Here is a 24490-nt window from a genome sequence, read left to right on the forward strand (position 1 = left end):
CTGAAAGAGATGGGAATACCAGACCACCTGACCTGACTCTTGAGAAACCTATATGCAGGTCAGGAAGCAACAGTTAGAACTGGACATGGAACAACAGACTAGTTCCAAATAGGAAAAGGAGTACGTCAAGGCTGTATATTGTCACCCTGGTTATTTAACTTCTATGCAGAGTACATCAGGAGAAACGCTGGGCCAGAAGAAGCACAAGCTGGAATCAAGATTGCTGGGAGCAATATCAATAACCTCAGCTATGCAGATGACACCACCCTTATGGCAGAAAGTGAAGAGGAACTCAAAAGCCTCTTGATAAAAGTGAAAGAGGAGAGTGAAAAAGTTGGCTTAAAGCTCAACATTCAGAAAACAAAGATCATGGCATCTGGTCCCATCACTTCATGGGAAATAGATGGAGAAACAGTGGAAACAGTGTCAGACTTTGTTTGGGGGGGCTCCAAAATCACTGCAGATGGTGATTGCAGCCATGAAATTAAAAGATGCTTACTCCTTGGAAGGAAAGTTATGACCAAGCTAGATAGCATGTTGAAAAGCAGAGACATTACTTTGCCAACAAAGGTCCATCTAGTCAAGGCTATGTTTTTTCCAGTGGTCATGTATGGATGTGAGAGTTGGACTGTAAGAAAGCTGAGCACTGAAAAATTGATGCTTTTGAACTGTGGTGTTGGAGAAGACTCTTGAGAGTCCCTTGGACTGCAAGGAGATCCAACCAGTCTATCCTAAAGGAGATCAGCCCTGGGTGTTCATTGGAAGGACTGATGCTGAAGCTGAAACTCCAATACTTTGGCCACCTGATGCAAAGAGCTGACTCATTGGAAAAGACTCTGATGCTGGGAGGGATTGAGGGCAGGAGGAGAAGGGAATGGCAGAGGATGAGATGGCTGGATGACATCACCGACTCAATGGACATGAGTTTGAGTGAACTTTGGGAGCTGGTGATGGACAGGGAGGCCTGGAGTGCTGCAATTCATGGGGTCGCAAACAGTCAGACATGACTGAGTGGCTGAACTGAATGATTTAAAAAAGAGAAACAGATTCATAGACATAGAGAACAAATTTATGGTTCCCAAAGAGGAAAGAGGGGTAGGGAAGGGATAAATGAAGAGCTTGGGATTAACATATACACACTACTATATATTTAAAAAAAAATAAGCAACAAGAGCCTACTGTATAGCACAGGGAACTATATTCAGTATCTTGTGATAACCTATAATGGAAAAGAATCTGAAAAAGAATATATATAAGTGTGTGTATCTACACACACATATATATATGCATTAACTGAATCACTTTTCTATACACAAAAACATTGTAAATCAACTACTCTTCAATTAAAAAATTATGAGCTACATTATGAAGCCAGACTTCTTGGAAGAGGAGATGTGGGAGGTTTAAGAACCAAGAAGATTAACCTCCTTTTAGATTCCTCCTCCACACTGCTTGCTCTTGGCTAAGTCATTCTTTGGCTGGGGGATATGTTGCGGGGGAAGTGGCTGTGAAGATCAGTGGAGGGATAAAAAGGGCCCTGACAAAGCAGCTGGTCTAGTTAACTGCAGAGGCCTACAGCACTTTCAAAATTAAGAAAAATCAAATTATGTGTTCCTCTCCCATATTCTGAAGGCAGTGCCAGTTAATTGAACACTTCATAAATGCTGTATTGTTTTGCAATTGTCTTTCAGTGTTGTTGTAAGTAGCTGCAATACTCATTAGCCCTTTGTAAGATTTTTTTTCTTGAATTACTTTTAGTCCATTTATAAGCAAACTGTTGGGTGTCTCTCTGATCCAGATACTGGGAAAACAGTTACAATGAACTCTTGTGAATCATCTATGAGCTTAAGGAAATGAGAAAGAAAATTAGCATATCCGTAGGTGGCCCTAGTGGTAAAGAACCCACCTGCCAATGCAGGAGACACAGGTTTGATCCCTGGATCAGGAAGATGCCCTGGAGTAGGGCATGGCAACGCACTCCAGTATTCTTGCCTGGAGAATCCCATGGACAGAGAAGCCTGGCAGGCTGCAGTCCATAGAGTCACAGAGTCAGACATAACTGAAGCAACTTAGCATGCATCCAGTCCATTTCACACCATTTTTTAATTTAAAATTTGTGATGCTTAATTTTATGTGTCAACTTGACTGGGCTAAGGGATACCCAGATAACCTGCAAAACATTCCTAGGTGTATCTGTGAGGGTGTTTCTGGGAAATGTTTGCATTTAGATTGGAGACTAAGTAAAGATCACCCTCATCAGTGCAGGTAAACGTCACCCAACCTGCTAGGCCCCTGAACAGAATAAAAAGGTGTAGGAACGGCCAGTCTGTGCTCCCTGCCTGAGGGACATCCGTCTTCTCCTGCCCTCAGATATGGATGCTCCCGCTTCCTGGGCCTTTAGACTGGGACTCGGCAGGACCCTGGTCCTCAGGCCTTCAGACTTGGACTGAATTGCATAATCTTCCTTCCTGGTCTCCAGTGTGCAGTCAACAGGCTGTAGGACTTTTCGGCCTCCAAAATCAAGTGAGCCAATCCCTACAATAAATAAACACATATAATTGGTTTTGTTTCCCTGAAGAATTTTGATATAATATTCCCCAAGAAACTACGAAGAAACATGATTTTGTCTTTTGCAGATAAGGACTGAACAGTTAAGAAAAAGTATATAACCAAACAATGTGTGCACCTGTTCTGTGCCATGGTGGGACTCTCACCCACAATTACCTGATTGCAAGGTTCATAATTTTTTGATCATCCAGTGTCATTGGGGAGGAAGACAAGGCCCAGGTGTGAAGAGAAGTATGAAAGGCAGCCTATGAAAATATGAATAAACCCATACAAGGCATGAGCTGATGAAGTGACAGAATCCTGAAGGGCTATGAAATTTCAGACCTAGATCATCTCATTCTGGTATACTCAATTGCTTACTCTGAAGAAGGGTCTTAAAAACAAGTGTCTGGCAGTCCAATCATTGCCTTGGCCGGAAGTGGACATGCAAGTCGCTGCCAGCTCAGATTTGTCCTTTGGCCAGCACTACAAGTAACAGTATGTCATGCTACCCAGAGAACTTTTCAAATACCCACACCCATCCGATGTTTGAAGAAGGGTGGAGGAGACTGGGTGTCCAGAACGTCCAGGCTGGAGTGATTACATGATTCGTGAGCCAAAACCACCTGTTCTTTGGAACCACTCCTCCAAAAGATCAACTATAAAGAAGTGTATCTGGGTATAAGCGGTTAAATCTTTTTCACATTTAATGTACAAGTATATCTAAGGCAGTATTCAGGGAATACTCGAAAAATGTACAAATTATTCATCCATACCTCTGTGTGAGCTGTATTCTTCCCAGCAACAGAGCTCAGTTAAATTCAAGTAGGTTACTATACAGTGTTCAAGACAAATTTTCTTCTAGTCAGTTTTTCTCTTCATATAAAATGGACTTAATATAAAGCCTGTTGGACTTTACCTCTTAATTTTGTTAAATAAAGTTTGTACATTGTATTTATTTTGGTGTCTGTGTGGTCCATTGTGCCTTACTGAGGATGGTGGCTCATTCTCCCTAAAGTTATCATTCAGGCTCTATCTAAAAATTGGCAGCACAACATTGGAGCGGACTGCACTCCGGGTCAGAGGCAGACCTTGTGTAGGTCATGTGTGAAGGACACGCATCCCCCCCTGGAGGGCCTGGGGCAAAACCCCAGGGGGACATTTCATTTTGGATACTGGTGAAGAGACCTCATCAGACCCTCTCCTGGAAGTGCAAACTTAGGGACACACAGATGGTGAGTTAGGAGAGCACAGTTTGTCTCCTTATTTATCCCTGTCTCTCTGGGCGTCACTGTCCTGGTCCTGGACTCAGAATAACTGAGCTCCTGCCGCCATGCGCTTCCCTGCTGTGTCACCTCCCTGAGCAGCCGTAGAGCAGACCTGAACTACCGAAGGCACACCTATACATACGTAGACCAATCACGAGTCCCTGCTCTTCTTCAAAGCAGGAATTATGCCTTTACATACTTTCACAGGGGCTTCCCTGATGGCTCAGTTGGTAAAGACTCTGCCTGCAATGCAGGAGACTCCAGGTTCAATTCCAGGGTCAGGAAGGTCCGCTGGAGAAGGGATAGGCTGCCCATTCCCATATTCTTGGGCTTCCCTTGAGGCTCAGCTGGTGAAGAATCCACCTGTAATGCAGGAGACCCGGGTTTGATCCCTGGGTTGGGAAGATCCCCTGAAGAAGGGAAAGGCTACCCACTCCAGTATCCTGGCCTGGAGAATTCCACGGACTGTATAGTCCATGGGATCACGAAGAGTCAGACGTGGCTGAGGGACTTTCACTTTCATACTTTCACATCTACCTTACTATGGGATGTATGGTAAGCACACAACCGATATTAATGGAATGAAGAAATTAAGGACTGGCAAACTTTGTCTCTAGGCAATTTGAGATATCAATTACGTTCCGGTCTTAAAGGCAAGGCTCCCCAGGTGGCTCAGCTATAAGGAACACGCCTGCCAAGGCAGGAAACATAGGAGACGTGGGTTCAATCCTGGGTCAGGAAGATCCCCCGGAGAAGGGAATGATAACCCACTCCAGTATTCTTGCCTGGAGAATCCCATGGACAGAGGACTCTAGCAAAGAGCTGAATATGACTGACTAAAACAACATGAAGGCAAAGGCTGGAGGACAAGCTGTAAAACAGAATTCTGTAGGGAAAGTAGCCTTCTTTTTCACTTGAGATAGAGGTAGAAGACCCTGATGCCAGGAAAGATTGAGGGCAGGTGGTGAAGGGGGCAACAGAGGATGAGATGGTTTGATGACATCACCAAATCAACAGACATGAGCTTGAACAAACTCCAGGAGATAGTGAAGGACAGGAAAGGCTGGTGTGCTGCAGTCCAGGGGGTCTCAGAGTTGGACACGACTTAGCAACTGAACAACAACAACACTGCAGGATAAGTCGCAATGAATATTTGGAGAAAAGACTTGGGAGTTAGGAAGAGGGGAAGGGCTCACAAAAGTAGGAGTAGAATCTCAGTTTTGAGAAAGAGTTCTGTGCCATTCTTTCTTCCTTGGCCTGATGATAGTGGCCAGGCACAGCTGGCAGAAGGATGGATGGGATTTAGGTAGGTCCTTTGAGTAAAAGTCTCTTCTCTCTTTCTGATCTAATCTAATTCCAGGGGCCCAGATTGGCTGGGGAAGACAAAACAACCCAGGCAAGAAGAGTCAAATGTCCTCAGCAAATATTGGCTGTGCTCATTTACTTCTCATAGGCCCTGTACCCCAAAGGTGGGGGAAGAAAATTCCGGGCTGAAAATATAATTAGTCAGCCTGCTGGTTTGGGCTCTAATTTAATCTGGGCAGCTGTGTCAGGAGCCTGTATTAGCATGACACTGGGAGGCGGAGAATATAATTACTGAGCAATAGAGTAGGGGAGGAGAAGTGGGATGGTGACCGGTTTGTGCTTGTGTGAGAGGATGGGGGGTGGAGGGTGATGTCGATGAAAAGTGAGGATTCTCCTGGGAGAAGGCGCTAGGAAAGAGGCTTCTCTTCGTGGATGGACGGTGACTTTAATTTGGCTTTTGAGAAATGATGTGTGTGTTGTGCAGGATGTGTGCGCCTGTGTTGGGGTGGGGTGGGGCCGGGGCTCGGTAGCTAGCAGCTAGTCCACTCTGCATGACAAAGGTGAGCTTGAGAGCTGATAGATGGGCCTTGTTGGCTAGTGTGGAGAAAAGAGGACGGAAGGGACAGGAGTGAAGGAGCAGGTTAGGGTTCGATTCTGAACAAATATTCTCAGATACTTTTTCAGTGGATCGAAGTGGGGAAACAGAAGAAGAATTTTAAATGTGCATGCCCATTATCTCCTTTTTGTCTTAGGCAAAAGAAATGTGATTGGAAAAATATTTTGTAGGCAATTTCACTTAGACCAAAAAGCTACCAACTACCAATTTCACTTTGAAGATGCCTACTTTGTACAGAGCTCTGGGTTAAGCAGCTTATACTTTAATGCCCTAAATGGTCCTTTGAAAGTTCAACAAGATACATGGTATGATAACCCCCAATTAACAATGGAGGAAACTGAAGTTCAGAGGTGTTAATTACAATACTCAAAGTCAGACAGCTAGTAAGTTTGAAGTTATCATTTAAATCCAGGCCTATCTGACTCAAAACACTATGCTATTAACTAGCAAGCCATAAAAGGTGTTATCTTCTCCATGTAAGGGGCTTCTCTGGTGGCTTAGACAGTAAAGAATCTACCTGCAGTTCAGGAGTCTTGGAGTCCATCCCTGGGTCAGGAAGATCCCCTGGAGAAGGGAATGGCTACCCACTTCAGTATTATTCCCTGGAGAATTCCACGGACAGAAGAGCCTGGCAGGCTACAGTCCATGGGGTCACAAAGAGTCAGACTTGACTAAGCAACTAACACTTTCACTTTCTCCTTGTATATTTGGGGGAATTGAGGCTCAGAGTACTGAAATAAGTTGCATTAGCTCAAAACGTGACTTAGTATCACAACTGGAAATAGATCTTGGATCTCACACAGTACTGCCTTTTTACATAAAGGACATTTAGGGGAAAGAAGATATTATTTACCAAGAAAACAACTAGATATCTTAAAAAATATTCAAATACAAGAATGGTTTTCCTCACCCTCAACCCAGCAAGTGTGATAACAGCTAAATTTTTGCTCATTTGTTATATACTAGGTGATATACTAAATTTTATACACCCTCTCATTTCACTCTCACAACACCAGAGGGCATTAATATTGTCCCACATTACATGAGAAGATAAGGCTTCAAGGCTACACAACTTGCCCAAACTCACATAGCTGGTTAGTGACAAAGCAGTGATTCAAATCCTGACCGCCCGCCTCTCTCTTCATTACCATCTCCCTGTGAAACATGCTGTTCCTTCAAGCATCAGCCCATCCTTCCTTCAATATCCAAGATGGATCTATCAGGTTTATCTACCCCTTTAAAGTGACATAAAACTTAACAAAATTCCACAGAAATCTTCCTTTATTTCAACCCTAGGCCAGTCCCACTCACATTTCAGCCTATTATTTTCAGGAGTGGGAAAACATACAGATATTTATTGGGGAACTTTTTCTTTACTCTCAGAGCTATCTTTCTCTGTAGCTTTTAACCTTCCCCCGCCCAGGCAAGGCCTTGCAAATTTGTCCTCTGTCTTCTATCCTAGGGGCCTCTTGTCTTTTAAGCAAAAATCAGAGGAGAAGCCTGGTTCTTCTATTGCTTTTGTCCTTTTGAGGTTCCATCTGCCCTTCAGCTCTCTTTCTCCCAGGCAAATATCTCTCAAGGGGCCTAGAGAGCCACTGAGTTTGAGAAGGTAGAGAAGTCAACTCTTGGCCTCCCACGGGAAGGGGGAGCCCAGGAGGAAGCTGTGCTCCAGAGCTTCTGGACAACTGATTAGCTGGAGGAGATGGCCCTTCATGCCTGCCTGCATCGTCCCGCTTGCTCAGCTGCTCAGCATCTGCCCTGCCCCCAAGAGAAGAGTGGGTCTTCTCTAGGGTCCCTGCCAATCTCCTGGGCTCTGGCAAAACGAGCCAAGAAGGGCGCAGATGTGTCCTGCATCCTGAAGCCCGCAGGCACCACTGGGCAGCTCCGAAGCCCATATCCGGGAAGCCAGAAGAGGTATCGTGATTTCACAGGTCTCCCTATCCTGAAATCCTCCACCCCCCACAGTGTTTTCTCCCTATGTCTTCTCCCTCAGGCCCCCAAATCCTCTCCTCCCTCCTCAGAAGAAAGCATAGGCTATAATTAGAAAGTGCTTCTGACTGAAAGTCAAAGAGGTTACTTTCGTCATTAGCCACTAAGATCCCACAAACTGAGCAGCGTGACCTAAGTAAATAAATAAAGTTGATTCAAAAGAAAGAGACTGGTTATATCAGTTACCAAGGCAATGACAAGGGTCACTCCTAGTATGGCCATCAGAATGAGTGGATTTATGAGCCAGCAGCAATGATATAGTCTTCATAATCAGACAGACCAGAGATGAAATCCTGGCCTTCTTCTGAGACTGCTGGAGCTCCTCTTCTAACATCTAACCCAAAGTCAATCACAGGCAACTGCAGACAAACCAACCTGGGGGACACTCTAAACAACAGAAGAATGATACTCTTCCAAAAAGTCAAGGTCATGAGAGAGAAAGGGAAATTGAAGAGCAATTCCAGATGAAAGGAGATAAAATAGACATGAAATTTATGTGCTATGTGTGATTCTATGCTTCATGGAGGAAAAAGTTAAATTTGAATAAGATCTATCTTAGATGATAATGTTGTGTCATTGTCAGATTTCCTAATTTTGATCATTGTACTAGACTTGTGAAAATTAGTAGCTTTGTTTTAAGGTGACATGACATGTGCAAATTACTCTTAAAATTCAGAAAAAAGAGACTGTGTGATAATGCAAAATATTAACCATTCTCAGACAGTGTGAAAGGTGTCCTGGAGTTCTCTTTACTCTGCTTACAATTTCTCCATAAATTTAAAATTATTTCAAAAGAAAAATTTACAAAATAAAACAGAGTTCAAACCCTGAACCATGACATCCAAGGAATTCCTTCAGATTCCTAACCTCAAACTATCTTAACAATCTTATGTTCCTCTCATTCTTATCATACAACTTACCTGGCATTACTTGAGTTTTCCCAAGCATACCCTATATTTTCCATCTTGGTACTTATGCCCACTCACATATGCCAGTAGAGCTTTTTATTCCTTCAGTTCAGTTTAGTCGCTCAGTCATGTCCGATCTTTGCAACCCTATGGACTGCAGCATGCTAGGTCTCCCTGTCTATCAGCAACTTCTGGAGTTTATTCAAACTCATGTCCATTCAGTCGGTGATCCCACCCAACCATCTTATCCTCTGTCGTCCCCTTCTCCTCCTACCTTCAATCTTTCTCAGCATCAGAGTCTTTTCAAATGAGTCAGCTACTCGCATCAGGTGGCCACAGTAAAGGAGTATCTGCTTCAACATTAGTCCTTCCAATGAATATTAAGGACTGATTTCCTTTAGGATGGACTGGTTGGATCTCCTTGCTGTCCAAGGGACTCTCAAGAGTCTTCTCCAACACCACAGTTCAAAAGCATCAGTTCTTTGGCGCTCAGTTTTCTTTACAGTCCAACTCTCACATCCATACATGACTATTGGAAAAACCATAGCTTTGACTAACTGGACCTTAGCTGGCAAAGCAATGTCTCTGCTTTTTAATATGCTGTCTAGGTTGGTCAGAGCTTTTCTTCCAAGGAGCAAGCATCTTTTAATTTCATGGCTGCAGTCATCATCTGCAGTGATTTTGGAGCCCCCAAAAATAAAGTCAGCCATTGTTCCCATTGTTTCCCCGTCTGTTTTCCATGAAGTGATGGGACCGGATGCCATGATCTTCGTTTTCTGAATGTTGAACTTTAGGCCAATTTTTCACTCTCCACTTTCACTTTCATCAAGAGGTTTTTCAGTTCCTCTTCACTTTCTGCCATAAGGGTGATGTCATCTGCATATCTGAGGTTATTGATATTTCTCCCAGCAATCATGATTCCAGCTTGTGTTTCTTCCAGTCCAGCGTTTCTCATGATGTACTCTGCACAGGGTGGCAGTATACAGCCTTGATGTACTCCTTTTCCTATTTGGAACCAGTCTGTTGTTCCATGTGCAGTTCTAACTGTTACTTCCTGACCTGAATACGAATTTCTCAAGAATACACAGAAGAACTGTACAAAAAGATCTTCACAACCCAGATAATCATGATGGTGTGATCCCTCATCTAGAGCCAGACATCCTGGAATGTGAAGTCAAGTGGGCCTTAGAAAGCATGACTACGAACAAAGCTAGTGGAGGTGATGGAATTCCAGTTGAGCTAGTTCAAATCCTGAAAGATGATGCTGTCTAAGTGCTGCACTCAATATGCCAGCAAATTTGGAAAACTCAGCAGTGGCCACAGGACTGAAATAGGTCAGTTTTCATTCCAATCCCAAAGAAAGGCAATGCCAAAGAATACTCAAACTACTGCACAATTGCACTCATCTCACATGCTAGCAAAGTAATGCTCAAAATTCTCCAAGCCAGGCTTCAGCAGTACGTGAACTGTGAACTTCCAGATGTTCAAGCTGGTTTTAGAAAAGGCAGAGGAACCAGAGATCAAATTTCCAACATCTGCTGGATCATGGAACAAGCAAGAGAGTTCCAGAAAAACATCTGTTTCTGCTTTATTGACTATGTCAAAGCCTTTGACTGTGTGGATCACAATAAACTGTGGAAAATTCTTAAAGAGATTGGGACTACCAGACCACCTGACCTGCCATGATCTTAGTTTTCTAAATGTTGACTTTTAAGCCAACTTTTTCACTCTTCTCTTTCACCTTCATCAAGAGGCTCTTTAGTTCTTCTTCACTTTCTGCCATAAAGGTGGTGTCATCTGCATATCTGAGGTTATTGATATTTCTCCCAGCAATCTTGATTCCAGCTTGTGCTTCATCCAGCCTGGCATTTCTCATGATGTACTCTGCATATAAGTTAAATAAGCAGGGTGACAATATACAGCTGTGACATGTTCCTTTCCCGATTCGGAACCAGTCTGTTTTCCCATGTCCAGTTCTAACTCTTGCTTCCTAACCTGCATACAGATTTCTTGGGAGGCAGGTCAGGTGGTCTGGTATTCCCATCTCTTTCAGAATTTTCCACAGTTTGTTGTGATCTACACAGTCAAAGGCTTTGGCATAGTCAATAAAACAGAAACAGATGTTTTTCTGGAACTCTCTCGCTTTTTTGATGATCCAACGATTGTTGGCAATTTTATCTCTGGTTCCTCTGCCTTTTCTGAAACCAGCTTGAACATCTGGAAGTTCACAGTTCACGTACTGATGAAGTCTGGCTTGGAGAATTTTGAGCATTACTTTGCTAGCATGTGAGACGAGTGCAATTGTGTGGTAGTTTGAACATTCCTTGGTATTGCCTTTCTTTAGGATTACAATGAAAACTGACCTTTTCTAGTCCTGTGGCCACTGCTGAATTTTCCAGATTTGCTGGCATATTGGGTGCAACACTTTCACAGCATCATCTTTCAGGATTTGAACTAGCTCAACTGGAATTCCATCACCTCCACTAGCTTTGTTCGTAGTGATGTTTCCTAAGGCCATCTTGACTTCACATTCCAGCATGTCTGGCTCTAGGTGAGTGATTATACCATTGTGTGCCGGGGGCCAGCGTGAGGAATCCCACCCGTGACAAGGTCATGCAGAAGGAAGCCTGACAAAATGCAAGGACGTGATCAGACTTCTGGGGTTCCCCCTGGAATTTCCTGAGCATCTACCCCTAAGACCAGAGTCTGGTTTATTGTGTTATGCTTTCCACCTACTCTTGTCATTAACAGGGGGCTGTCCCCCCACCACCTTTTTCTGGAAAAAATTAGAGCTTTTAGATAATAAATCTCCTGGGCATAATTCGAGTGCTTCAGTCCAAAAACCCCTCTGATGGCTTTCTGGCCTGCCTGCAGGACTCATACAGCTGCGCATGTGATTGTTTAAGGCCTCCTGACTGCAGGAGGCACAGGAAGCTTAAAACATCCTAGGAATGTAGGGGCTTCGGAGGAGTCAAAATCATTAGAATAGGACTGATTAAAGGTTTCATTTGTTGAGCCAATACTTGCTGCCAAATTTTCATATCTTTTACTTGTTGATATAGTTGGTATATAGAAAAAACAAGTAGCAACATTAGATCTTTGAGTTAAGTACCTTCTTTGTTATAACCCACTACGCCTCTGTTCTATAGAGATGTAACTTTAGTGCTTTAAGGAGATGCTGATTAAAGAAAAACACTTCAGGGGAAACGAGATTAACATTCATTAAGGAAGAGAGTCAAAAAGTGTTAACAAGCCTCTTGGCCAGAAGATACTGTAAATCACCTGAGACCTTTTGTATACAAAAAGATATACGGAAAGAGTCTGGGCTGCTAACGCTGCATAATTTTGTATTACCCATTGATCTCTATGTATAATCAAAAGTATAAAAGGCCTTGAAGGACAATAGAGGGGGGGGCAAGTCATTGGAAGGACTGGTTTCCCCTGTGTCTCCTCTTTACTCTAATTTCAGGCTGAATTCCCATCTGGGGCGTGGAGGCTTACCATGTCTACTTTTGTCCTGGCTTCTAAGATCCGTAAGAAAGAGAGCCCAAGGCGGGGCACTCTCCGATATTCAAACGGGCGCTGGCGGCCTAATGTAGATGGCGCAAGCTCCTTGTCTGGAACTTTATTGGTTTTCCACATAAACCAAGTTAATCAGCCTCTTTTCTCCACTTAACTTTCCTACTACACTATTTCTTCATAATTTAATCTTATATTAATAAATAAATAAGTTTTTCCCTTGCCAACGCCATCCCCGCTTTGAATTCCCTGGATCCACCAGGGCTGGACCCCAGCAATCGTGATTATCTGGGTTGTAAAGATCTTTTTGTACAGTTCTTCTGTGTATTCTTTCCACCTCTTCTTAATATCTTCTGCTTCTGTTAAGTCCATACCATTTCTGTTCTTTATCGAGCCCATCTTTGCATGAAATGTTCCCTTGGTATCTCCAATTTTCTTGAAGAGATCTCTAGTCTTTCCCATTCTATTGTTTTCCTCTATTTCTTTGCATTGATCGCTGAGGAAGGCTTTCTTATCTCTCCTTACTATTCTTTGGAACTCTGCATTCAAATGTGTATATCTTTACTTTTCTCTTTTGCCTTTAGCTTCTCTTCTTTTCACAGCTATTTGTAAGGCCTCCTTAGACAACCAATTTGCCTTTTTGCATTTCTTTTTCTTGGTGATGATCTTGATCACTGCCTCCTTACAATGTCACCAACCTCCATCCATAGTTCTTCAGGCACTCTGTCTATCAGATCTAATCCCTTGAATCTACTTATCACTTCCACTGTATAAGGGATTTCATTAAGGTCATACCTGAATGGCTTTCCCTACTTTCTTCAGTTTAAGTCTGACTTTGGCAATAAGGAGTTCATGATCTGAGCCACAGTCAGCTCCCAGTCTTGTTTTTGCTGACTGTATAGAGCTTCTCCATCTTTGGCTGCAAAGAATATAATCAATCTGATTTCCATGTCAACCATCTGGTGATGTCCATGTGCAGAGTCTTCTATTGTGTTGTTGGAAGAGAGTGTTTGCTATGACCAGTGTGTTCTCTTTGCAAAACTCTATTAGCCTTTACTTTGCTTCATTCTGCACTCCAAGGCCAAATTTGCCTGTTACTCCAGGTGTTTCTTAACTTCCTACTTTTGCATTCCAGTCCTCTATAATGAGAAGGACAGTTCTTTGGGGTGCCTTAGATGCAAAGAGTTAGACACGACTGAGCGACTGAACTGAACTGAACTGAGACGGTTTTGTAGGTCTTCATAGAACCTTTTGAAATCCTATTCAACTTTGACTCAAATAAAAATTTATCCAATCTTAGGAATAAACCCTCTTTTAACCCTTAAATCCATCCAATCTCTTGAAATAATCCATCAGTTTGGGTTATGTCAACCTTTTCAACTGTGGCCTAGTCATTGATGCCTCCTACTACCTTAGACAAAGCAGAACTCAGATTAAAAAGTTAGACTGCCACCTGGTGGCCTTTAAAGAAAATTACTTGAAACATTCATCTGCACACAGAAGTTGGCAGATTAGGAAACATCAGGACACAGAGATTCTGCTTAAAGTCTCATTTAATTTTTCTGTGGGTTATAAAGTCCACTCTGTGGAAGTGAATTTTGAAGTCTAGAGTCAAGATATATTCACTGTTTTCCCCAGAGTATTTACTCAATAAATGGTAACTAGAATTACTAGAAACATAAAATGTTATACTGGAAAGAAACTTGAAGACCATTTATTTTTATCTAATCATTTTATAGTTAAGAAAACTTGGGACTTCCCTTGATCCAGTGGTTAAGAATCTGCCTTGAAATGCAGGGGATTCAGGTTTGATCCCTGCTCAAGGAAATAAAATCCCACATACCTCCGCAAAAAAATATTTTTTTAGAAAAAGAAACCTAAAATCCAGAAAAGATGCAGATCAAAGCCTGAAGGACAGGCTTTTGACTCCTCGCTTTTACCAGACCTATTTCAGAAGAAACCAGTTCATCCTGAGTGCAGCAAAAATGATAGTGCCTGACTACAGAACACTTGAGTTTAAATCTCATTCACACCCACCCTCTCATTTACTCCTCCCTTCTAAGGTGGGCCTGGCCGCTGCCAGCTCTAAGTAGTTAAGGGTAGGAGGGGGCTCCAGAGGAGGGAACTGTCCCCCCAGTGAAGGAGGAGGACTGTTGTGGCAGGAGAAGGTGCCTGCAAGAGATGAGATGTTTTTATGAGGTTGGTCAGCCAAAGCAACTTGCCTTTCGAAGTTAAGGTGGTTTTACACTCCAGTTTTACTTTCTCTTGTGTATGGATCACTTCCTTTCAGATTCTCTCTCTGCACTTGTCTTGGGTTCTGTTTCTCTTCTTCTCCTCCCTTCTTCCTCTTTCTTTCTCTCTAACCCTAAACAAAGAGAACTCTCCTTGGAGCCGAGACTCCTGCACAGACCAGTAGCTGGGGTGGACCCTACACCAACTCCCCCTCTGCAACTCTCCCTCTGATCAGAAGCTGACGGTTATCCCACTTCCTGATTAACTGACACATCACTGATGAAACTTTTTAACGTCCTTCCAGAAATCCTGGTTTGTTGTTCTTCACCCACCAGTGGGTTCTGCCCCACACCCTCTCCTGCCTCCGTATCTGCTCTGCCCCCCAGGTTCTCTGGTCCACTGTGGCTGGGAAGAACAGGCTAACTTCAGTGGAATGGCCTCAGAGTTTCAGGGCTTCTCTTCTATAGAGATGAGAGGAGAATGTAGGCTTAGAAGAGCCCTCCACCTCTTCCTGCAATCTGCTTCTCCTGCCCCTTCCTCATCAGAACACACGTTCTCATGTTCTGCCTCTAAACCCTAAACCCCACACTCAAACACCACATTTCCCCTTATATCAGATCTAAAGCAGCCTTCAAATTCTGCCTGCTGTTGTGGCTTTTAATTCCTATCCTTTTAAAGACTTTAGAGTGCTGGACCTAAAGACCCCAGCTTTCAAAGTTTCCCAAGTCCATGAGGTCACTAAGTGCCTCCTGGCACTTGATGCATAGTTTCTCAAAGGTTCAACTCACCTTAGATGCTCTTTTGCCCAAACATTTTGACAGCTTTTCTGTCATCCACTTGTTTTCTTACCGCCAGTTATACCATTGCTGTGAGTGTTGACTTTGTACCAGCATCCTGGTAGAGAGAGGAACCATCCTAGAAGCTGTCCTGTCTTCTAGCTAGGAAGACCAAGCTGAAAATTTTTCCACATTTCTTATTCCTCAAGTCCACAGGGTTGTCCCAGCTCCCAAAGTCCCCTGCCTCCCATCCTGTGAATCCCCAGATCCCTCCTCTTTCACTGCACTTATGTTCACATCCTGTGGACCCCAGACTCTGTCCTCCTCAAAGGGCTTCTGAGACACTGAGCTTACTACATGAATCACACTTGAGGCCCCATGAGGCCTCTAAGTTAAATGACATACTTATAAATTGAACAGGCTTGATCAGAAGAAAGGTAGGACATAGACTTACCAGACAATCTCTGTTCAAACCATCTGAGTGTGATGAAAGACCTGAACAGCATTTTTTAATCTAGAGAGGGCAGAACAGAAATGACTGTAGTGGAGGACAACTTTCCTATGAGTGATTTTTTGGGGATGTTCCTAAAAAAACAAAAGAGACATTTGGGAAATAAAAACTCCTTTTAAGAGAGTCACAACTGATGTCAGCTTGTTAAAATCTTCAAGAAGTTGTGCCTTAAGAATCAAGTTTTTTCTTTTGTTAGCCATGTATTTCCTCCAAATTATCTAATCACACAACAGAGTAAGCCTTCTAAGGGATAGCATTTTATATTGTCTATCTTTGTATCCCCCTGGATCTAGTGTTTCTCTGGAACTTAGATGGCAGACAACTAAATACAATTCAAATAGAATTATCACATCAGATCCCCACAGGAATGCCCTCTGCAGAGGCTTGTGACATTCTGCTCTTTAGTTCTGCTGGATTTATAACAGAGAAGAGATAGCAAAACAGAAAGAAGAACTTCACTGCAGTTAAGTTGAGTGATTCAGGGCACTGGGTGTTTTAGGAAATAATAGTAAATCCCATTTCTTTGAATCCTGTACTGCCAAGCACAGAAGCAAAGAAAAGGACATGATGACCCTCTGCAGGTCTGAATTTCTCATGAAGTTCAGAAAACTCTTGATGAGTTGAACCCCTACTTTCTCCCCTAGTGCACTACCCATGCTCTCTCCCCACTTTTTAAACAAATTTTTGGCTATGTGGGCTCTTAGTTCCCTGACTAAGGATCAGACCTGTACCCCCTGCACTGGAGGCAGAGTCAGTCAACCACTGGATCACCAGGGAAGTCCCTCTCTCCCCCACTTTTGAGCTTTTGGTACAGGGAGGGGACAAACGCATTCAAACTCCCACATCAGTGATTTGCAGAAACGGACCCAGTGGAAAATGGCTGTTCGCAAACCCCACGGTCTGAAAACAGAGAGAGCTGAGAACTGGAATGGAAGCAACTAGCTTGCATCTGGGCTGGGGCAGAGGGGTCCAGCTGCTTGGCCCAGAGCAGCGGCTGTGAGCAGCAGCTTGTCCATCTTGGGACAGTCTTGCTGGGCAGCTGTCCTGGCTCTGCCCCAGGTCTGGCTGGGCTGCCTGCCAACTAGCTCTCAATCTGGGAGCTTCAGAACTTTTTCCCAATCCTGCTCAGCTGTTTGATGGACACCTCAGTGCTAGGAAACTGTTCTTACTTATCAGTGTTGTCAGGTTACATGTCTGGAGGACAATATCATTCAAAGGCCATTTTTACTTAGCTTTGTAATGGGTAACACTTTGTTCCCTAACACATTCTCTCTTGCCTTTCTAATGATTTCTTACCAAAGATCTGTCACTTAATATTTTCATTTTCTGTAAGAAACCGCACATAGGTACATGAGAGAAGAGTAAAAGTATGTGTAGATTTCTAGAGCCAAGAGAATCTTACAAAATTTTTCTCTGTCGGAAAGGAAGCTGATAGCCAGAGAAACTAAGTAACCAGCATATAGCTAGTGTTAAAGCCAATGGCTTTTTTACTCCCAGTTCAGTGTTCTTACTAAATTTCATAAAGCATAAGGGAGGTCACCCTAGAATGACAAGTTGGCCACGTGATAAGGCGTTAAACTACTGAATCGCATGGGCAGTAGAGAGATAATTCCACATCTCAGATAGTTTAAGGGTTTTTATTTTAAACTGGGGGCGGGGGGGGTGGGGAGGGATGAGCAAAATCTCCTAAAAACCTCCTGAAATTTTGAACTACATCTAGCAGAAAAAGGACAATTGGTCAAGGTTTCAGGAAGCCCATGGAATATATGATGAGAGAACTTTACAGAGTCAAAGGTATAGAGGCTCCATCCCTGGGCGGGAGAGATCCCCTGGAGAAGAAAATGACCTCCAACTCCAGTATTTTTCCCTGGAGAATTCCATGGAGAGAGGAGCCCGGTGGGCTACAGTCCAAGGGGTCGCAAAGAGTCAGACACAACTGAAAGACCGAACATACACACACACACACACACACACACACACACACACACACACACACACACAATGTTATCAGAGGACATAGGAAGGGTAGATAAGAGGGAGAGAGAGAAATACTCTACAACTGAGGAATAAGACAAACATAGAATACTCTGGACTTCTTTGTCTTCCTAGGGATCATACAGCAGCATCTTTGTCTTTCAGCAATTGCTTTTAAAGAAGAAAACATTTATTTAAAAAATCACAGATCTTTTTTTAATTAACAAAAAAACTCTCAAATTTTGTTTGTGAAATGAAATTTTTTGTGAAATGAAGATTTGCTTCTTTAATGAGTAAGGTCACTTTGGTGGCTGCAGAGACTAGAGTTTTCCTAGAGTTTTGCAACTAGTCCTTTAGGAAGATTATCTTCATTTTGTAGATAGGAAGTTGAGGCCTGGAGGTGTTAGTTAATGTGCCCAGGGCTTCCCTGGTGGCTGAGTGGTAGAAAATCTGCCTGCAGTGCAAGAGACTCGGGTTCAATCCCTGAGTCAGGAAGACTGGAGGAGGGCATGGCAACCCACTCCAGCGTTGTTGCCTGGAGAATCCCATGGACAGAGGAGCCTGGTGGGCTACAGTCCATGGGGGTCAGGAAAAAGTTGGACATGACTCACTGACTAAACAACAGACAGCATACAGGTGGTACTTTCCCTGTCCCCAGCATGTTGAAAATAACAGTTAAGGAGAGTAGTGAATTTCAGAAACTTGAGGTTAAAAACAATTTTAAGAATTCCACTAGTTAGTTTTTGTAGTTAATTTGTACAGGGGAAAAATAGTGTTAAAGAGACCAAGGGAGTGCTAGATTCGGTTTTTACTTGTGGATTTTGAGTTAATTCTCTGAAAAGTTTATATTTAGCACCTACTATATACTGGGGAAAGAGGTTGGACATTTTTATCCCTACATGTAAATGAATGTATTGTGTGTATTAGAGAGAGAGAGAATTATTATTTTAATCCTACTTATCTTCAAAGAAAATAATATTTAGAGAAGTTAATTTGCTGAGCAGAAATTTAGGCTTCTTTCCATGACACTATAAGTATATTGTGAATATCCAATGAAGTTGTCCCACTGGCAATTGGAAATGAAATTTTGGAACGTGGTTAAAAGAGGTCCAGCTGTAGTTATAGCCATAAAATTGGGAAGAAAAGAATGAACACTTGAAAGTCAGTCCCAGCAGTACATCAGCGGTGTGTCTCATATGGTAAATATCATGATAAATATTTGTAAGTAAATGCCACAGGAAAGGAACAGAATCAGGACCTGAAAGAGAGATAGGAGATAGATAACTTGGTGCCACATGGAAGAAGAAAGAGCGTCAGGAGATGGGGTGAGGGATCGTCAAGGATACTGAATGCTGGTCAGAGGTGAAACTGACAGAGGGATGGAAGAAAATCTAGAGTCTAATAAGTCTTCTTGAAACTGAAAGCCAGTAAATGGAAGACATCTCCAGGGTGGGACAGATTTGGGGGTGAGAAATCAATCAGTTATTTAACAAAAAATACTTTGAATTGGTTTAAGCAAAAAATAAAACAATAAGAAGTGCACACAGAGAAACAGTTGCTTACAATGGTGCAGTATTTGAAAACAAGCTTCTGGGGACTTCATGAGAGTGTGAAAGAGTTATGAAAACAGATGCACTCTGGCTTTAAGCCCTCTTCAGTTTGTGATGGGGCTGTAAGCATCTTCTCAGAAATAAATGTGAGATCATTTTAGGGAGAGTGCATTACCATTTTTAGACCCTTCTCCTGCTGAGGACAGAAGCTTTACGTGAGGCAATGGAATTATTTGAGGCAGTTACATGGTTAGAAGATTTTTCCTATACACACCCTTCAGTGAGCTGTACCTTCCCCTTAATAGGAAAAGATCTCCTGTTGTCTAGGAAAGAGCAACACGGCTCTTGACAGGAAGGGCTCCTTAGTGGTGAGCTCCGGGGACCTCAGATATTTTGTTCTACCGTCAGTTTGCCGAGCTAAACAGAGGATGTGGCCGGGGTAGGAGGCGGGGACTGTGCGTGTGTGTGTGTGTGTGTGTGTGTGTATGTGTGTATGTGTGTATGAGCGTTTTCTCATTTCCGCTTCCCCTTTCAAGCCGGCAAACGCAGTTTCATGAAGACAGAGAGAAAGGTGCGATATGCAATATGATACCTTCTCCCTGTCCTCGCCTCCGTCCCAAAACAGGGGAAGGGCAGTGCCCAGCACTGACAACTGCATTGCCTCAAACTCAGCTCTCTACCAGTGGACAGGTGAGTACAACTTCCACCTCAGTTTTAAGATTGTGCTGATTTAGAATGGTGCCAGGAGATAGGGAACTTCCCTGGTGGCTCAGCAGTAAAGAATCCATCTGCAATAAAGGAGACCCAGGTTCAATCCCTGGATCAGGAAGATCCCCTGGAGTAGGAAATGACAACCCACTCCAGTATTTTTACCTGGAAAATTCCATGGACAGAGAAGCCTGGAGGGCTACTGTGCATGGGGTCACAAAAGAGTCGGACATAACTTAGCGACTAAACAACAGGAGACAGGACGAAACAAGTCAGAGAAAACTGAGGCTGCAGAGAAGAAGGAAGCATCAGGAGAAAAGCTCCCACATCCCTGACTTCAACCTTAAGAAATGCATCACTGTGCCTCTTGGAACATGGTCTCTCTGCCTTTTTTTTTTTTCCTTCCTGTTATCAGAGAGGTACTCTGGGCCGGGTCATAAAACATGGGGTCCTTTGATGACCTGGTTAGTATTTAGGAATTCTTTCTCACCTGAGAAGTTCCTCTCTGTGCCCTGCTGACCTTGCTTTTGCTTCGTTTCAGTCTGATTCTAGCTTTGAAGAGTTCTCAAGGAGAAAAGTTGCTACACTTCGTCCGCTCTAGTGTTCATAACTCCGACTCTCGAGAGTATCTAGCCTAAGTCAACTTTGCTTTTTTGTGGACATGGCCTCTTTCTTCAATAGCTGCAGAAGGAGGTTGGTGAGGAGATAAACTATAGCAATATATGCTTGGGTGAGAGGAGAAGGGGAATTTATACAACTGGACAACACTGGGCCAAATTTACTGCAAAGCCCAAGATTGATAACCACCTCCCAGGTTGGTGTTCAAGTCGTACATCTCAGAGATGGATTGATGAATGTATTGACCCCTTATGATCTATGTAATCCTGATTGAGGAGTGGATCTGCTCCTCCAACACACCTGGTCTCAGCAGTAACCAGGCTGAGCATGTCACCACCTGCATGAGTTTGGGGGAAGGCAGAGGAGTATGCTGGGGTTTTCCCATGCCCTGCTTGCTACTGAACCCACCAGTGGGTGGAGGAGCAGAGGTGGGTGCCCAGTACAGAACAAGGACAAGATGAAAGAGCCCCCCAGAGGAGATTTGATGAGACCATGAGGGTTTGGAGGAGAGCCTCGGTGACTCCATCTACCACAAATGGCCCTGAATAGAGAGAAAAGAGAACTTTCTAGACTCCTAGACAGTACATGGTGGACCCAGGATAGGAGATTGGCAGTTGCAGGATTTCAACTTTTTGTCTAAGCTTGTTATTAGGCTTGAGTGATTAGACCTACAGATCTGGTATAATTTTCCTATAACTTGAAGCATTATTATGAGGAGGGTAAGTCGGGTTTATTATCTGTCTCTACTGAGAATATCATCAGAGATAACTTGCTGAACCTATCACAAGAGGGATAGAAAGAGGTTTTACAAATGGTTTCTTATTCATAGACACCCCAAGGAGTTTAGAAATTCTTTCCAACTATACTAATAACTTTTTCTCATAATTCTCTTATTCCACTGAAACTTAGATGGAGTCCAGTGAGTAAACATAATGTAGTGGCTATGGAGACCCAACATAGTCATTTTGATTCATGATTCATATTCTATTAGAAAAAGGAGAGGAAATTTATTCTCAGCTTGGATCATGATTCACACAATAAGAGAAAAAGATCCGACATCTATCTCCACTTAATAACTGCCAAATATTTACTGCCTAAAACACAAAACCAAGGTTGGTATTCCAGTACCCAGTACTACTCTGTGTCTGGCCCATACCTGGGCCTACTGCAAAAAGCTTGAACACAGATTTTGAGAAGATGAAGAGAGGGTGTAGATATTGTGAAAGAAAAAGAAGAGTAAATGTGAGTACCTGAAGGACAGAGTTTCATTACCAAGGAAATAATACTGAAGCATTAAAGATTGTAATTCACAGAACTAACTCAATGATTGAGACATCTGCTCATTCTCACTCCTGTTTCTAGACTGAACTGCCTGTAAACCAGTCCCAATGAACTGATGCCTCTTATTCTTGATGCCTGATGATAACCCATCCAGAGGAAAGAAATTAGTGTCTCCCAACATGGACAGCACAAGATTCTTTTTTTCCAAATGTACAACTTTAGTAAAGAAGAGAGAAAAAGAGTCTGTAGATGGTCTTCTTTCAGGATGCATTCAACTAAGCTTATTTGTGGGTAAGAGGGGAAGGAGGGAATGAAAAGAGAAGGGGGAAAGAGTTATAAAAGTGAATAGGCATTTTTCTTGGTTTTATTTATCAAATAGCATCCCTCTTTTCTCCTTGAATAGATTGAACTGCTCCCTTAGACCACAAGAAGTCTTGAATGCAAAAATGCTCCACTCAGGGTAAATTTTATTCTGATGGTCTTCCAAACAGCAGTGACATGGGAAACGGTTACAAATTGGGAAGGCATTGCCTATCTGTGAAGGAACATGAGAGCTCATGGCAAGTATGGAGAGCCTAGGGGTATGGAGAATGGCGGGCTGTTAGCCTGGCTTGAGGTGCAGTTTGTCCTATTCAAAAACCGAGAAATTGGCCATCCTGGGATTTCCCACAACACCTTACAACAGTGGTGATGTCTCTCTTGGCTGTGACCGAGGATAATATGTACCCATTGCGGAAGGTCTTACAGGCCCCATCATGGAAATTCCGTTTCCTTTTTCTCTCCTCCCACGCTTGTTTTCACTCTCAGTCCAATTCACAGGCACTGCTCGGGGTGTAGGCATAATTCAGACAGAAGAGAAGAGAGGCCTGTCTGATACATGTCCTAGGAGGAGGCCTAGAGTGCTGAAAAGAAAACCAGGCCTGGGTCTTAGAAACCAAGAGCGGAGGAGGAGGGCTGTGTAATATAGAGGAAGAAAGCACACACCTGGGGCTCAGAACTTGTGTGTGTTCCATTGATAATAGTCGGTATTCTGTGTGACTTCAGATAAGCCTCTCTCTCTCTCTCTGACAGTTTTCTTAACTACAAAATGAGGGGTCAGGATTATATGATCTCTCTGATCCCTCTGAGTATTAAATAAGAACAAAGAACATATTTACTGCTTATTTTTCATCTCTTCTTAACAGCATCATCTTCCTTTCATCCTCTGGATTTGACACACACTTCTGTACCTTGCCCCCTGGAGGAGGAAATGGCAACCCACTACAGTATTCTTGCCTGAAAACCCCATGGACAAAGGAGCCTGGCAGGCTACCGTCCGTGGGGTTGCAAAGAGTCAGACATAATTGAGCACAAACATCTCTACTCTTCTGCCCACTTCTTGTTCTTTCTTTCCTTATTCCTGAAAATGTCCCAACTTTAGTGAATGATTTAGACCGAGAGAAAATAATAATAATAACTATATTTATTAAGCACCTCCTTTATACATCAGGGAATATGCATTATCTGATTTTTAAATCTCAATAACCCAACAAGTCTGGTACTCTGTCTGTTTTATATATGAAATAATTTAGGTTTAGAGGGGACAAGGAATTTCACCAAGGACACGTATGCAGTAAGTAGACAGAACTGTGATTTCAAACAAGGTTTATTCTGATTCCACAGTGCACATTCTTTCTACAGTCTTCCTTCTCAAGAGTTGACCATTCTTCCTAAACCCCTTCAAAACATCCCCATAGTAAGATATCTGTAACTGGAGCTGATATTTGGCAGGTTCAGATTGGTAGGCTATAATGGTTGATAAAATATTAAAATATGTTCATATCAAATTTGGTAAATATTCATTGTTTCAAGCCCTATGAATGCCCATCACTAACTCAGCTATCCCAGTGCTTTCTACAAGACTCCCCAGATGGCACCAAAAATTCAGTGCTGTGCTAGCCATAGCACTTGTGGGACCCAGTCCAAGGACTCTGACTGGTGTCACCTCTGATTTTCCTGTGCTGCTAAATGTTCTGAATGCTATAACCATTTAAAAGTAATGTGAGATTCCAGGCAAACTCTCCTCTAAAGTAGAACCTAGCGTCTTGACTGCTGTTAACCAAACAAAGTCACTCTCCTTTTGCTAAGATGAAAACAAAGTTGACCCCAAATTACTTTTGGTTTCTCTGCCTCCTCTGTACTAGATTATAAGATGGAGAGTTTATGTAGCATGATATGGAATAGAAAATTTACTAACAGAGTTTCTCCTTCCTTTTATCCTAAATTGCATTTACTGCTGACATCTACATGGTGATCTTAGGTTATCCTCATATGCTATTACCAGTGGGAAGATGATCCAGCTAGAGTCAGATCAATGTGGGTTAAAGCTCAGTACCACAAGATCTTAAATATATGACCTTGGATCACTCACATATCACTCCAAGCTTCAGATAACAATAATTAGCTCCAAGGAGATTGTGGGGATTAAGTGGAGTAGTTTGTGGAGAAGCTTTATGGGTAAATATAAGGAATTCTATACATCTCAGTTATTATGAATACCTATTACTTTGACTTGCCTATGTTAATATTAAGTGAATCTCAGACTACATTCCTTAGAAAAGAGATACTGGAAGTAAGTGATGATCTCAGTATAGTAAAAATCACATACCCATAAAGATTTTCTCTGCTACAAAAGCTACTGCTTCTGCT

General features: G+C 42.8%; 1 protein-coding gene across 13 annotated transcripts in view; it reads left to right on the plus strand.

Annotated features, from left to right (window-relative positions):
- Window positions 1–19728: 19728 nt before the first annotated feature.
- Window positions 19729–24490, plus strand: part of TESPA1 (thymocyte expressed, positive selection associated 1) — a 34473-nt gene continuing 29711 nt past the window's right edge. For 9 of the 13 annotated variants that reach the window (XM_042247086.1, XM_042247090.2, XM_042247082.1 and 6 more), the window contains exon 1: window positions 19729–19885. The gene's annotated coding sequence lies outside the window, so the exon portion shown is untranslated. Of the gene's footprint in view, window positions 19886–20444; window positions 20601–21883; window positions 22094–22205; window positions 22263–24490 lie in introns of all 13 variants that reach the window. The other 4 variants (XM_042247085.1, XM_060414104.1, XM_042247083.1 and 1 more) reach the window with 4 other exon arrangements.

Source organism: Ovis aries, chromosome 3 (assembly GCF_016772045.2).
Source record: "Ovis aries strain OAR_USU_Benz2616 breed Rambouillet chromosome 3, ARS-UI_Ramb_v3.0, whole genome shotgun sequence".
NCBI classification, from domain to species: domain Eukaryota; kingdom Metazoa; phylum Chordata; class Mammalia; order Artiodactyla; family Bovidae; genus Ovis; species Ovis aries.